The sequence below is a fragment of the Haliotis rubra genome, unplaced genomic scaffold (genome assembly GCF_003918875.1).
Source record: "Haliotis rubra isolate DU_JTF1 unplaced genomic scaffold, ASM391887v1 Scf1, whole genome shotgun sequence".
NCBI lineage: Eukaryota > Metazoa > Mollusca > Gastropoda > Lepetellida > Haliotidae > Haliotis > Haliotis rubra.
Genome location: NW_025764891.1, coordinates 1,570,596 through 1,586,766, shown reverse-complemented (window position 1 = coordinate 1,586,766; position 16,171 = coordinate 1,570,596).

Genomic DNA, 16,171 nt, shown 5'->3' with positions numbered 1-16,171 from the left:
CTGTCGGGCCAGTTTATCCCTGGTGGAGGCGGAGTCGGTCTCCCTGGCGTCGCCACTCCCCCGCCCTCCGCAACCATCAACGTTGCTCCTGCAACTGCACCAGCTGCCAATGGCGTCAGCAGCAACAACAACCAATACTTCAACGGGTTTTTCAATACTCAACACTTCAACACCGGTTACGGTGTGAACACACACGTCAGCACCGACAACTGTCCCCAACAGACCGACTTCTCAGCTGATCTCCTCTTGTCCAGCGATTCTACCGGGTACCCACTGTAAGTATGGTATACTCGAACACATAATAGCAATAGTCCGCTTATATGGCGCTGATATCCATTATCCAGGCACATTGCCTGCTCACGGCTCTACGTACAGTACTATCCCCGGTCATAGGTCACTATCGTACTTTCCGATACTTTTCCAACTCCCTGGGGATCATACAGCCATTGGTGCCTGTTAGGCCAGCACATCCTCACGGGTACCCATTTTACAACTGGGTGAACTGAGACAATGTGAATCTTAGGATCCTGTCCAAGGATACTACGCAAATGTGCCCACCTCGGGAGCCGAACCTAAGTGCCTCCACCGGGAATCGAACCCGGGCCTTCAGCGTGATAGGCAGACGCATTACCACTGCACTATTGCGCTCACATAACACAGACGGCAGCTGTAATATGTTTGACTTTGGTACGTGAAACAACAAAGTTTGGTACGTCAGTAAAGTGATCTTTATTTTTCTATTTTAGAACTGCCATCAACACTGAACTTGCAAATCGACCCGACCTTCTCAACTGCCTAGCGAGAGAGGTTGTCCTTCCCACTGCACCTAAAGTACCCGCAGATCCCATGTAAGTACAGTAGTTTACGGTTGTAAGAACCTCTAGTTTTAGTATATGGTTAACGTTGTTCGTCACAAGCATTTCGACGTTTATATGGTAAACTACGCCGGCAAGTGACCAAAAACACTTCGATATATATGTTAGTTGAGAGCGTGTCAGTTACAAACGTAATATAGAATGCCAGTTCAAATATAATCACGTTACAAACTTAATTACTATATTACAAACAGGTATTAAACTCATTTAAACGATTTCTCTGTTCAGAATTCCAAAACTAAAAAAAGAATGATCTTTTCTCACATCATATACCGAAGCTTTCCCTATATATGTCCATGAAAATGAATATTATGGTGGCAATTTGTGGACAATAAACATAACTGGAAAATGAACCTGTGGTCAACGCTTCATCACATCAGGTAAACGCAATTTACATTTCTTTAGTGAACTGATGTACTGTTAATTTACATGTCTTTGTATTTTGAATTATTGAAATACATTTCGGCCGAACACATCGTTTGTCTTTTCAGACTTACAAGCGCCATCAATACCTGCCCGTCGTCTAATCCCATGCTGTGGAGTTTCTTCCGTTACAATGCAAGATGTTGGATCGTTCAGAATGTCCAAGAAATGATCAACTATACTGTATGCGGGTAAGTTGAGTTAGTATACCCAGCCCCTTTTGAAGAACATAGCTTTGTTGTCTGAATCTCGTATGAAACGATGCGTACTGTACCATGACATAAAGAGTAAATATGAGCAATCATATCTGTCAGTCATGTGTCATAAGATGTTTTGCACAGCATTTTCCGGATCATGGTTGAATGTAAATTTATTAAACACAGTAGTGCAAAGAATATACTGGCTTGACATGCTTTAAAAGTTAGCACGTGAGGCCCAGTCAAGTAAACAGATGACCAGGATCCGATGATCGTGAGTTCGAATCACAAACATATGTGATAAAAAACTGAAATACCAACATTCAAGATTTTCGTTCAAGTATTGTAACTGTAGAAAAATTGAAATTCAATTGTCAATACTCATGCACGAGTATGCAGCATTGACAGGACTAATAATAATTATGAACATAACGATTTATGCTTTGGCTGTCTTTCAGAACTGTTCGCTGCCAGAAGTGTGACAACTTCTTCTCAAGTAGCGGCAGCGAGACACGGTGCATCCGCCAGTTCCAGTACTTCTCAGTATGGGCCTTCTGTGAAGGCCTCCCAGCTCTCACTCAGGTCTCCAGGGAGAGGATCATCCTGCCATATGCCTGCACTTGCCAGAAGATTCGCTGCTACGCCAATAATTTCTTTTGGAAGAAGTAGATCAAGATGATCATACTTGCACTCTTTTGTGCGGGAAATTGTGTTCATGCGTGTTGCATTAAATGTTTTTCAATTTTGTATTTAGCAAAATGTTGATCAACTAGATCATATATTTAGTATGTAATCAACACTATATTGTCTGTACGAATATTCCAATTTATCACCATGTGTCGTGTGAGTTATTGCTCTTAAAGTAGAAAAACATCGAAAACCTTTTCATTTATTGTTCCCAGTTTAGAATGATCATCTGTGTATGTGTGTGTTTATATGACGCGTTTTTGTGTGATTGTACCCATTTTGGTATGTTCTTATTCACTTCAATAAATTTTGTATGGTTTGAATTCTTATCTTTTTACATTATTTTCTCACATAAATCTAAATTCCTATCCTAATAGGAACTGCTGCTGTAACACTGTTATTGTCGTATTGGGTGTTGGTGCAAAACCTTGCATTTTGCCATGACAATGGGGGATACGCTTTGATATGATTTGACCAAAAAGTTGAATTGTATCAAACGTTACATGGCTGAAAACAGTCGGCGAAGCACTGCAAACTTAAAGTCTGAAACATAATTATCATGCCCGATTAAAACACATTACCATCGACTATAAAATACAAGTCATTACTAAACATTTCCTGTGTGGTTCATTTCTTTGTCAGTCTCAATCATTCGTGGATACCTTATTAGGCCAGGCACATGAAATACCATCGGTACCGAGATATGCATAACTTATGTCAATGTGCCTGAAACTATAAACAACAGCTTAAAGTAAATTTCTTAACACTTAGAGTAACAATATGTTTCCTACAGTTCGCAAAATATCAATCTTGTCAAGCAGCGTCGTATGTGAGTATGTCGCTGTTTGCCAAGACCAAAATCTCACGAATTACAAATCGTCAACACATCAATGGGGTTGTTCTTCCATCAATGACTTTTAAAACCCCGACGCTATGCAAGGAACTCACGGTGTGATTACTTTACGCGTGTCTGGCCTATATCATTTATCTTGTTGTAAGACGTAAGGTATCTGACAGGCACAAGTACAGTTATCTGTTTCTTCACCCTACAACAGCACCCATTCGTAACTACTCGTGTCATTCCGGCAAGCAGGAAGTCGACTCGTACCCCTCTCGTGGCCATGTTCATGACTGGGATTGTCTAAGCGCAAACGGGCACGGAGATAAATATAGTTTAGGACTATTTCAAAGGAAAGATAACTCTGAATTTCCACCCATGTTTACTTTTAAAAACGCCATTTAATTTATATTACAACACGAAAGCCACTTTAAGTAAGTTTCTTGTGTCGTTAACAAATATCAGTAACAAGACAGTTTTATAATCACGGAAATAAAATTGAAAATCGATAATCGCAAAGAAACTATTTGATCTCATTTCACATTTTACTACGCGCGATTTGATTGGTTTGTCACGATTCTTGGTAATAATGGCTTACTATACAGGTACGAATCTTCTTGTAGGTCACGGAAAGAGGCGAGTAGTTACGAATGCAACCGCACCATGTTAGTATGGAATCGACATACGAAAATTTCCATTATACCTGTGGATTATCAAGACAGGGACGATAATGAAACTACATGTAGACAGAGCCCAAGAATATAAACCATGGGTTTAGATTTCCTACGTACAGACGTGTAGGATATGTACTCAACGTTCCTTAATTCAAGTATCTGCACACCTGTAAGATTACTCTGGTGTTTCCAGGTGATAAAAAATATCATAATTGAGGTCACAAACTATTAGATGGATATGAATTGCTCATTTACCGTTCTTGATAGTTCCATATATGCACCGTTTTGTTTTAATTGGCAAATGTTCTTTAAAAATTCTTACTTTCATAAAGCCATGCCACACTTTTAATGAAAAGACTTGACTAAAGACATTTCGTATTGCGCAGATTTAACGCTGGCATAAATTAAACTGTCATCCATAAATAATATCAAGCGACCCATTCAGAATTGAGGACTCACACACAAACTGTAAAAACACAATGATCTGCAAAAGGTCATTATGACAAAAAATAACGTCAAACGTATACACAGATTTTGTCTGATATTTGACATTTTACAGTTTTGTCACAGCAGATGCTTGTCGAGGGAACAGGACAATTGCCTCCTAGGACAATTGCCTCCAAGGACAATTGCCATCCAGTTATTTTTACTATAATGAGAACAATTGTCAACCTGAATCATATGCAGCTCTATTTAATACAATGCTGGTTTGGTCTTAAATTCTAGATTGAAGTTGATGTACAAGATTTGTATTGAGTTGCTGAAAGCTGGTTGTGTGGAAGAATATGTTATTTTTTGTTATGGATGGATTACCACGTAACACTCAATTAAAAGTGGTAATTAAAGAAACCGTGTTTTTAAATGTTTTGGGTGGCAACTGTCCGGGTGGCAAGTGTCCTAGATCCGTTTGTCACAATCTGCATTTCCATGACATTCACTTGCTTTCTATGACATGTTTGCGCAGTCTCAAGTAAATGCTGTATAAAGTTTAAAAAATTCATACGGTTTGTGTTTTGCGCAGTACACCAGTTAACACACATCGTTCAAACATAAATATTGCATATATATAGAATGTTTCGTGAATAAACAAAATTATCTTCCCTTTTTACCCTTTTGATGTGTGTACATATTCTCTCACACCATTCTCGTATAAGAAATACATACATGTATTTCGAATTTCAATATTTTGAAAAAATCACAAATAACAAGTGCATCATTTTTCTTTATCGAGACTACTAGCAGTTTAATTGAAAGATTCAAAAGTACGTGCAAATTTTCCAGATTATACATTTAATTAAACATTTTGCGTGTGTCAGTTCAATTCAATATCTACCAATGAATAGACAATGGCATGTGCGTTTCATTTATGTAATTTTTGTCTTTGTGTACGTAACGCTTTGTGTAGTGATTGATCTATGGACGCAATGATTTGTAAACTGTAACAATATAATCTCTAAATCCTTTACAAGGAGATTTAGGAGACATTTCTATTTTGAAAACGCAGGATATGGCGACGAACAGATTTCATTACACTTATATTTTTGGCACAGCATGCCATCCTTAGCATGTATCACAACAGCGTGTTAGTTTCTATGATGATGGCTGATTGGCACAGGTTATTTCAGTTGGGCCTTATGAATCATAATAGGACATGATATATGTCGAACGTTTGAAACTCTTCTGATTGGGAGATAAATGATTTAAATGTTTCTACGTTGGTTTTATAGTGTAGGTATATTTTATAAAGCCGAAAACTGAGTAGGTCATAAACAGTAGATGATACGCGTGTGTCATATGATTTATGTCACATAGGTTTAATGATCTTATAAATAAAATTGTGTAGTGGGTGTTAATATCGACTCTATGATACTGTCATATGTTTATGTTTAACAAACCCCCCACCCCCACCCCCTTTACTGTCGCATGCACCGCGACACATAATGTATGTGTGATGCCCATTTCTGGTGTCCCACGCCATGATATTGCTGGAATATTGCTAAAAGCGGCGTAAAACCCAACTGCTGTATTGATATTGCTAAAAGCACTCACTCACCCACTCACCATCCTCTCATCCACTCACTCACAAATCATTTGTGTAAAGTTAGCTGAACAGTGATACCTACTTATGCTACATAACAACACGCCCAAATACAGACCATAAACATTATTTATTCTATGTGACATCTGGCATACATGATAAATAATGTCGGTTCGTTATTCAGCGATACCGACAGAAAACAGTATACAATGTATTTTACAGTCTGTAGTAAACAGTGTTTCCTAGCATGCTAATTCTACGAAGACTAAACAACAACGTCACACTGCTCAAGCTCAAACGTTGTTTGATCAAGGTTACAAAATTAATGGCTTTAAATTAGCTTTCCAAATGGTTTATAAGGAGTTATTTTCATATGCGGCTCAGCAGAAACAAAAATGATGTCCAATATAATTCTTTGCATAGAAATGTACTATGTCTTCCCGACGTTTGTTTCAGGTGAACGGTAGAGTTGTCTTTTTGTATGCTTATGCTTTCGCGATCACCTCATCAATTGGTATGTCATCATTTCAGAGCGAATCATGAACACATGCTCATGGTAGAATACTTCTGAGGTATCAGCTTTAAACATACATTTCTTATGATTTTTTACATATTTGTAATGAAAGTAAAGAGAATATAGATTTGTGATAATATTGAGGCATAGTAAATATAACAGCAAATTAAAGCTTGTGCGCAGTTAAAATCTTAGTGTAGGAAAAATATTAGTATTGCGGTATTCATATATTATGCTTGTTTACCCATCCGGTTCCTTTCATTGGAAATAAATAATATATTATGTTTAAATCAAAATTTTAGAATGTTGGAATGTTTAACAACACCTAAACGAGGACACATACATTACAGACTTCATTATCTTTGTTGCAACATAACAATGGTCAGTTCTCGGTCACTAGTCCGTTGACAGGTTCCTACTCGTGTCCGGTCACATGTAGGCTAATGAGTGATAGATGAAGAGAACCGCTGTCTGACCACGGGTGTGCATGCCATGTTTGCCAGTAATAACCACTAGCCAGATTAACTGTAATCCTAAAGGGCCATCGTTTTCACACTGATTACTGAACACAATAAAAATTGAAATGAAACCAGTTTCAATTTTAACACTGGTGTCGTCGTGTGAAAGGTTTTGTTAGAAAGTGTTTGATAGAAATATTTTAGTTATGTGAATCCTGGATCATGCTAATGATCGTTTCTCAGTTTGGTATTTCATAATAGGATATACACGTTTTGTATATAAGGTGTGCAGATTTAGCTGTTGAAGTACACTTTCACTACAAGTTTGAAGTCTACGACAGGTTCACCATGATGAAGGTAAGCAACTTGTTTCGAATTTTATTCTGCTGGCCACGTTACTGCAGTGTATTCAAATCATGTATAAATTCAGTTTGCTGTTATACATAGGCGGTTGTTGTTTTAAATTTCAGTATGCATCATAAATAGTCTCCAGTTGGATCTTTATAGTCATGCTAAAGGGTTACATCGCTAACTTTGTGTGTTGGCGGTATAATGTCTCATTCTCAGTGTTGAGGTTCTTAATCCCTCAAAGTAATAGAATTTGTAATTGGAAGAGTTATCTTAAATATCATTTAACCACATTTGACCACTTTCTAAATGTTTTTTCTTGAATCATTGTGAAGTATGGATATGCATTATAAGTATATTATGTAAAAAAACAGGTCAGATGATCCAGTCTGCCACAAAAATCTACTTATTTTCAACCTTCGTCAAAATTCTTTAGTAATACGAATTTTACATGCGGCAGATTTAATTTAGTTTCTATTTCCTGACACTTCATTGGTTATAGTTTACCCCCATAAGCATACTATTGGAATCGGTTGGTTTAGAATGGTTCTTTATTTGCTAAGATTCAACTTCAGCATAGGACGGGATAATTATTTTGTGCAAGAACATCTTTTATTGTCTTTCAGTGTAACTGTACTATAATGTTTGAATATTTACTGTACATTTGGTGACATTTGGCAATGTTTTTGGTATTATCAATGGTACATTTATAACTTTCAGATCCAAGTTCTCCTCGCAGTATTGGCACTGATATATAGTACGTTTAGTCAGCCACTGCCATCTCCTGCACCTTCTGTGCCATCAGTGAATCCTGGTTCTCCCGAAACCAACTCTGCTTACACAGGCATTTCCAGGACTAACAACTTCCACAACAGTGGAAGCTCTTCCTACTCCAACAGCGGCAGCTCCACCTACAACTCCTACAGCTACAATAGCAACAGCAACTGTCCGCAACAAACTGACTTTTCGGCTGACCTTCAACTGTCAAACGATCCGACCGGCTATCCAACGTAAGTTTCTCTAGGAGTGGCAGTTGGCTAAACAGCTAATATATACATCGTAAAAGCGATCGAGTGACCATTTCTAATTCTCTGCCGAGAAATTCCGTTGGTCGAAATTGAATTCCTTCGGAGCAAAATATTTAATTTTGCTGAAAACTATAAGAAATGAGTACTGACAATCAGTGATGACACCAGATGGTACGCAATGCTCTCCAGTGTTTACAATAAAAATCGTTGTAATAACTGATACAGGGATTTATATTTCCGATAGTTGTGTGTGATGAAACAACTGTTATGATCATATCATTGTATAAATGCGTAAAGATCAACGTAAATACTTGCATGCTCATGTTAGCATACTATGTTCATTTCGGAAAAATGTAGTCAACCAATAACCTTGTTATATGATACCTCTCAAAGACATTGAGAAGGAACAGCAGAGATAGATCAGATCCTTGCAAAAAGGTTAATATGCAATAATATTCAACCATGTTAATCCCAGAGACGCTATCAACGCTGAGCTGAATGCTAGACAGGACCTGTTGAACTGCCTAGCTAGAGAAGTCGTCCTGCCCACAGCTCCCCAGGTGCCCATAGATCCTGTGTGAGTACCGACCTAAACATGTCAAGCCACGTTTTATCACTATGTGACCTGTGAACCAATAAGGGATACCACAGATGCTGAGTAGTAACAGAAAAGCATGGCGGATTGTATTGAAACATACCAAATAAGATACATATACTGCAAGGCGACTGGGAAAGCATTGGACTTTTTCGGCTGGTTGTTTTTCAGTTTGTTTGAGTGAGTGAGTTTAGTTTTACGCCACACTCAGCAATATTCCAGCTGTATGGCGGCTGTCTGTAATTAATCGAGTCTGGACCAGACAATCCAGTTATCAACAGTATGCGCATCGATCTACGCAACTGGGAACCAATGACATGTGTCAACCAAGCCAGCGAGCCTGACCACCCGTTCCCGTTAGTCGCATGTTACGATAAGCATGGGTTACTGAAGATCAGTTCTAACCTGGATCTTCACGGGTTTGTTTGTTTGAACTACAATTGCATGTTTGACAGATTCAGCATAAAATCCCAAAAGGAACATATACATAACGCTTAACTCATGATTCTTGATCCGTACCAACGCGTGTGGTATAGTATAATGTGTAGACTTCATTGAAAGTGGAGCAGGTGTGTGTATATTAGCATTGCATGGAAGTCTGTAACTACCTGAAAACATGTTAACAGTTTGTGTCTCAAGAATAACATGTTGATTGACAGGGTCGCTCATGCCCCGGACACATGCCCCTCAATAAAGCCAGAACTATGGAGTTTCGTCAGATACACCGGGAAATGCTGGCTCATAAGGAATGTGCAGGAGGTGCTCAACTTTACCATTTGCAGGTAAGAGGTCACTGTCGTTGTCAGTAGTTTACATTTTACTTATGGTCAAACACCATATTTTACTACAACAACAACTACTACTACTACGACAACTACTACTACTACTACTACTACTACTACTACTACTACTACTACCATCACCACCACTACTGCTACTACTGCATCGTCATATTTTACTACTACCATCGCCATCGCCACTACTACTCCTACTACTTCTACGTCTACTACGTCTACTTCTGCTACTACTACTACAACCATCATCATCACTACTGCTACTATTGCACCATAAAAAGTTTACTACTACCACCACTACTGCTGCCGCCATATATCTGGAATATTTCTGAGTGAGGCGTAAAACTAAACTCAGTCACTCTCACTCACTCACTACTACTACTACTACTACTACTACTACTACTACTACTACTACTACTTCTACTACTTTACTACTGCTGATGTGGTTTGCAGTTCTGTTTTTATATCATCTTCAACATTTCATTCTACTATTCCTCCCTGCGTTTCTAAGAATAGTATCAGTTAAAATATATGCACAGTTCCTCTGCCAGCAGACTGAGCACCATCCCAAAACACAACCAATGACTAAACAGTTCCATCATTTGATTCCAGATACACACACTGTCAGTCGTGTGACAACTTCTTCTCCGCCAGTAGCGTCAGCAGCAAACAATGTGCCAGAGAGTTCCAGTACTTCTCCGTATGGGCCTTCTGTGAAGGTCTTCCTGCCCAGAGCCAGATTTCCAGGGAGAGGATCATCCTGCCGGTGTCTTGCAACTGTAAGACCATCCATTGCTACCCCAACGATTGGTGGTGGAGTAGATAGTCCAACATGTATAGCTCGGTGTATTATTTGAAACTGACAGAATATTTTGTATGATGTTTGTGTGTCAATTTGAATAAAAATCTTTTGGTAATCAGATCTTCTTTTGCAATTTTCTGTGAGAGTGAATGGGTGTGTCTGTCAGTGAATGGGTTACCCTGTATTCATGCCTGCAGATCACGGAGTGAGAGATGACTATAGAACTGATGTCTAAAGTGACTGACCAGTGGTCACTTATGTGACATCCATCTTCCCGGGTTTGGAGCTGACTAACAAAGGATAATTTTTATCATGGCATAACATGGCAGGTAAATGTACTAACTCTACAGCTGCTATTGCAGTATCTATGCCACCCATCACAGGTTTAGACTCACTAGTGTAAATGTAGCCACATACTTCAGTCAACTGTTCCAAACTAGATGTTGCAAAATATTCCACACTGTTTAAAGGTACTGTTTACACATTAACTGATGTATTGTAAAATATATTCGTAACGTTGGAAAGATTATTGTCATGAGTTTAATAATGATAAAACTCAGTGAAAATTGGCGAATTCTTAACAAAACTTTACACCAAAACGCAGTTTTTCACATGCACGATATTTTCACATGTTTTTCAGCAATTTGATGCATGATCCTTGTGCAATTCATCTGCATAAGGTTTGCAGTTGGTATGCTGGTGAATACACGATTACACATTTTGTGAAATGTTTGGATATATATATATTAATAATTTGTGCACGAATACTTAAATTAGGTTCATATATTTGTTATTCACAATCCCACATCTGTCTTGTGCTTATATAAAATACATTTACCGAGGACACGAGTCGCATATAGTGTATCATTAGTTCAAAAAAGTCATACAAATTGCCACAAGTGCCCCAGGTTAAATAACAACCAGGCCAATTTATCCTTTATGATAACAGCTTACGATTAAACAATACTCAAGAATTTCAAGAAGCTGTGTTTGGCTCGTCTACACATTTGTATACTACAACTACATCATTAACGACATCTTCTATTTATAGAAATAGTCCTCCTGATCAAGTGTAAATATGACATACTGATATCAGTGTGATGGAGCTTTGGCAACTCCATACAGATGTTTGTAATATGGTTGCATGTAGCTTTGCTTAGTAGTTAAGGAAACAATGTACACCATAACAAATATCAAGAGGTAATTACAAATATATTGATTGTATTGATCTAGCCAATGATAGCATCAAGATACTCACATTGTGAAAGAAGTATTGCCTTTGGAAACACTTTTTGTCAGTCCCTATTAATCATTGTTTTTTATTTATGAATGGTTTTTGTTATAGCTGAATATATTCCAAGGCTTTCAAGTGTGTGATGTGAGTTTTTAATGCCAATTAGACAAGAACATCTGTAATACAGCATCCTCTGATCACCTTTAATCAACGGGTCTGATATACCATAAAAACAATCCAAATTACAGAGATGCAAATTTATTCACAAAGTAACTGCACATATACGTTAACTAGAACATGATGTACATATTAAGGTGAGTTGTTGTATGATCAGCAGATTATATACCACGATTACCATGAAATGCATCTATCACCAATGTGATAATGATACAGAATGTAACCGTATTGTGTGTTCTTCCATTATATATTTAATACTTCAGTTAGAACAAGGACTGTTAGCATAATGGGGAAGAAATGAATCGATGCCGGTCGTTGACGCATCCAATATAACATTACTGTGCCTTTGACTACTGTGTAATAGGACCTTGCACAAACATATTACTAGGAGAATAATGGCAATTATCATGGATATACAATTTCTATTATTCTGTGGAGGCGACGTTTCGACATAGATTTTAATGTCAGATGCTTGATTGGCATTTTAGAAGATGATATTTGATGAACATAGAGATTTTTTCTGGGTTACATCTTCTTTTTATTCTCGAGTACAACGTTTCAGGGCTTGTTCTGGCCCCATCATCAGGTAAACTGAACAGTTACTGTTAACTCTGGGGCCAGAACATGCCCTGAAACGTTGTACTCGAGAATAAAAAGAAGATGTAACCTAGAAAAAATCTCTATGATTTTAATGTCGTTGTCAAGCAAGTGATGACATTAGAATCTATGTCGAAACGTCGCCTCCACAGAGAATAAAAGAAGTTGTATATCCATAATAATTGTCATTATTCTTCATCAACTCAACTTCTAAAATGCCCATCAAAGAAATATTACTAGGATCTAAAAGTATAAGTCAAAGCTACATATTTATGACGTGTTATTACGTTAACCTAACATGTTGTTCTACGGTTGGTCAGTTGGGCGAATCTGGAGTGGTCAAATTACTTCCACCAGTATTTTTTACACATGACACTCCGACAGCCACACGTGTGTGGTGTGATGATCCTCTCGCGTACAATACGTTGATTGACTGGAAGAGCCTCGCAGTACGCCCATACTGATACGTATTTATAACCAAGGAGACACCGGTTTTCGTAGTTGGAGAAGGGCCAGAATTCGTCACAGTTGGCGCATCGTTTTGATCTAGAAAAATAAAGTGAGTGCATGAGTCAACCAGTGAATTCATATTCCCTGTCAATGTAGGGACAATTAAAATAAACTTCTCCCTTGAACCTTGCAACCCATTTCACCTCTAACTTGTTTCAACCACTTGATTCCCTCACCACAATTATTAAGAAAACACAGCAACTTAATACGTCTAGTTTCATAGTAATCAGATTGTGGAAAATTGAGTTTTGATTCAAACACTTTTCAAATGGGAGAGTGATTAATGGTAGAGATATTTGAAAAGTGAATATAATTAGTGTTAAGCCTACATCCTTACCATATATATAGTAACTCTATCCTTAATACATATACTTTGATCTTTATACTTTATAGCAATAATTGTAGCTAGTTAACACACACATCCATACGGCAGACGTAAATGGGTTCTAAGGGATGTATATAAAGTGTAGCATACATTTAGTACTGATTGTACAGAGCTTGGGACTACTCTTAAAACAACAACTGACTGTAGTAATGTTATTGATCAAACTTCGTATTCATACATAAAGTGTCTGCATGTCAGTTTGGTCAGCTTTGTAGTATTAGAGGTCATGGTGAGGCTTATAATATGTCACATCCGCAAATAAGCCACACCCAACACAAAGAGGAAGTGAATGAGTCAGTTAAAGTTTATAGCCACAGCGGCAGTATTGCTGCCATATCGTGGCATAAAATAGTTATAAATTCATGATAAATACACAAATTTTAAAAAGCTGTCGACGAAAGACAGCCCAACAAAAAGAAAATCAGAAAAAAAACAACTACCTAAAGTACGCCAACAAAAGAAAAACACAAACAAAACAATATAGTGAATTGTAAAAACAATTATGCAAAATAGGAATAAATATGGATATATTTGATAAAGAAGTTACTCACAGGCATGTGACAAAGGTGACAACCTCTTGAAAGTTTTGCAGTATCCAACAGCGACCGCCATACCTCGTGAAGCGCCAGAGTCTGGTTTCCAAGAACTTACATGTCGCATTGGAGTTCTCTAAGCTGTAAAGATGGGTGTTTGGTTCGTAAAATACTGTGTGTTTATTACTCTCTAATAAATAAGTTTGATTTAATCCGTTCTTCCCATTTATGTTACAGAGATAATATTGTGAGCACAATGTACGCAAAATGTCATATACGTTTACATTATATAACGCAGAGCACTATTAGTAGGAGTTTTAGCTTTGTTTTAAGTAGCTCGCTCACGACCGAATGAATGAAATAAAAGACCATGTACACAGAAAGGTATACTTTGACTCTTTGACGAAACATTCATTAACTTAGTAATGTTCTTAGTGAAACCAATGTCAACATTTAGCTCTTGATATAATGTTTTGGCCACACTTATTTCATTACTTGGTTTACCGTTCCGCCGACTGTAAGTTTTGCCAAAGTGGAAAAAACAAAACAATTTTGCTATTTTTAAAATACCACCGACAAATATAATCAAAATAAATATTATATAAATCTACTTGATTGAAATCGACTTTTTATTACGAATGTAACATCGGTGCAAAACAAAATTTTAAACATTGAAACAAATAAAACACAGTAGGAAATGAGAACACCTGAACGGCTAATGGCATCTTCTATATTTTTTTAAACAACCTACTTGTGGTAAAAGCCACTTAGGGAAAAAAAATCTGAAATAGCATTTTTTACCACCTACCGACAGGAATATTGCAGTAAACAATCCGTAAACCAAGTAATAAAAAGTGTGCCCTATGAGGTTCGGGTAATCAGATACAGCTGGTTGCTGGTCAGGGTACCCGAGCAAACCCATCATACCTGCATCGTCCTTTGTTTGTTCTTCTGATGATGCTAACAGGGAACCATGGCAGAGCTGGGATAGTTCTCATTGCGGCGCAAAACAACATTCAAGAGTTCAGCTCAGTCACTTCAAATCTGACAGTTTTACAAAATGCACTATGTAATACTCACACTGGATCAGAAGGAACTGACGGAGCAGTTGGCAGCACGACTTGAGGGGTCAGGCAGTTTAGAAGAACAGGGTTTCTCAAAAGCGCTGCTGTGATTTCATCACTGAAATATGTCACAGTAAACACCTGATACAAAGGAGAAATCCCACTGATTATAATACGGCTTTCGCCAACCAACTACGTAAATATTTATTTGTAAAGTTTTCCGACATAATAGATCAGAAAGAAACATACAATTCTGAATTGTGAGAATTTATAAGGGATTGTATCATAAAATTACATATTAACTTTGGAATTAGCTCACATACATTGGATAACCAGTCGGGTCGCCGGAGAAGGTTGCCACATCCGGGTACTCGGCTTGCTTAGGGCAGATACGCTGGTTGAAGCCGAAATTGTTGAAGTTGTAGTTGAAAAACTGGGAGGGGTTGGTGTTGTTTAAGACCCCATGGCTGTTGTGGGTGTTGGCCCATGGTATATTGGGAAAACCCATGCTCACAATGGTGTTGAGGTTTGGAAGTTGCGGGAACGGCAGTTGAGGTAGGGGAGGGGCGTTGGTCACAGGTAGGTTCGGCAGAGGTTCCCCGGGTCCAGTAACTTGATCAACAGCAGTACAGGAGATACCCCACGACGCCAAGAACAAAACTGTCAGCATCTTACAAAACAAAAAGCAGAGAAAATAGAGAGAAATGCAATTTGTAGCAGGTATGGGTACATGCATGTAAGCAGTCTGCAGGTTTGGTTCAATGGTTTAGCTATCCTTTCAACAGAAAATACCATTCCAGTACTTTTTCAAGAATCGTCCTTATTGACACGCTGAAGATGACAGTTTGAATGGAATCTTCAAGGAACCCAAAAGCATGATTATCGGTTTGTCAGCACCTTGTTAAGTAAATAGTAGACTAAAACCAATCGTTGTGGATACATTTATGTAATCTGCTCGTATTTTCGTTGTTTATAAGTAGGGCCATCCATTTTATTAGGCTGAAATATAGCGACAGTACTCACATCTAGAAATTGCACGGAACACAAAACACATCTACTGGTTTGTCCTAGTGTTCACTGCCCAATTCATGTCGTGTATTAGGAGTGTTCAACATCTTATTTACTCTCGCTCAATCGCCAATGTGAAGTGGCGCAGCAGAATACCATTGACTTAAGTAAACTCGTCAACGATACCTGTTTCACGATAAATCGCACGACCCTAATCATTAAGTGCAGTATAAGGCGCTGTGAGTAGTTATTAGCTAGTGGAAAAGGATTTTGGGGTCCGCTTTGTCGTTAAAGTCCACAAACACTAGCATTCCATCCCCCCAAAGAACATCAAGCACTTTTCACCTTTGCATCAAAGCCGTCAATTTATTAAAAACGAATACTGTTGAAAT